Source organism: Colobus angolensis, unplaced genomic scaffold, assembly GCF_000951035.1.
Source record: "Colobus angolensis palliatus isolate OR3802 unplaced genomic scaffold, Cang.pa_1.0 Scaffold34, whole genome shotgun sequence".
NCBI lineage: Eukaryota > Metazoa > Chordata > Mammalia > Primates > Cercopithecidae > Colobus > Colobus angolensis.
In genome coordinates, this window is record NW_012116710.1 from 5656370 (window position 1) to 5657603 (window position 1234).

The following is a 1234-nucleotide window of genomic DNA, read 5'->3' on the forward strand; positions in this document are numbered from 1 at the left end:
CCCGGCCCAGAAGTTTTCTTAAGCCTCCTTGTAAATCCTCTGTTTTTCACTGTTCCTCACACGGTGTTATAAACCACAAGTTCTTGGGACCTGAATGCAACTGAAATTGACTTGAGGCCAAAAGAGTTTTCCCAGACAAGACTTCATTGGAGTTTATGCCTGGGTATTGAGGGAGACAGCACAAGAGAAAGGGAGCGAATTCGCTGGCTGACTCTTGGAAATGAGCCAATAGGACATTTTTTATTAGGCAAAGCTCTGGAATTGACATTAGCGGGAGATATACAGGCTGGGCTGGGCAAAACATGTGAGGAGCAGGGCACTCAGGTGGGCACTTGTCTGGCTGCGATGGTTATCTTGAGTAATGGGCCACGTGGTGTTCTGGCAGGTGCAACAGGGCTGTAAATCAATCATTCAGCTTTCCTTCCAGAGTTGGGACACTCACACCCTTGGTTACTTCCTAAGGCCAGTTCCTGAAATTCTTTTCTTTTTCTTTTGTTTGAGACAGACTCTTGCGCTGTTGTGCCCAGGCTGGAGTGCAGTGGTGCGATCTCAGCTCACTGCAACCTCCTTCTCCCAGATTCAAGCGATCCTCCTGCTTCAACCTCCCGAGTAGCTGGGATTATTTTTAGTAGAAATGGGGTTTTACCATGTTGGCCACGCTGGTCTCAAACACTTGACCTCAAGTGAGCCATCCGCCTCGGCCTCCCAAAGTGCTAGGATTACAGGCGTGAGCTACCACGCCCGGTCTCGTTATTGATTCTTTTTGCTTCCACGGACAACTTTTGATTTCCTATCTTCCATCTGAGGGCATTCAGGGCTTTTGGGCCTTTGTGTGTAGACAGTCAACTCTGTGGAGCTGAGATCCTAGAGAATATGGCCAGAGAGAAATATGAACTGTACTCCATTTGCAGCTAGCAAAACTTTCCTTTCTTTGAGCTGTCTTTGGAGCGGTTCTAGATTTTGGGAGGACGGCTGTAGATCTCCTGCATCCTTGGTTAAGTCATAACCTTGGTTAAGGTTTATAGATTTCACTTGAGAGAGTACCTGTGGTAAAGAAGTTCAAAAGCCAGGAATACCAGCTGTTTGTCTCAGCTAAAAACTGGTAATATGGCTGGGCACTGTGGCTCACGCCTGTAATCCCAGCACTTTGGGAAGCCAAGGCGGATGGATCACCTGAGGTCTGGAGTTCAAGACCAGCGTGACCAACATGGTGAAACCCCGTCTCTACTAAAAA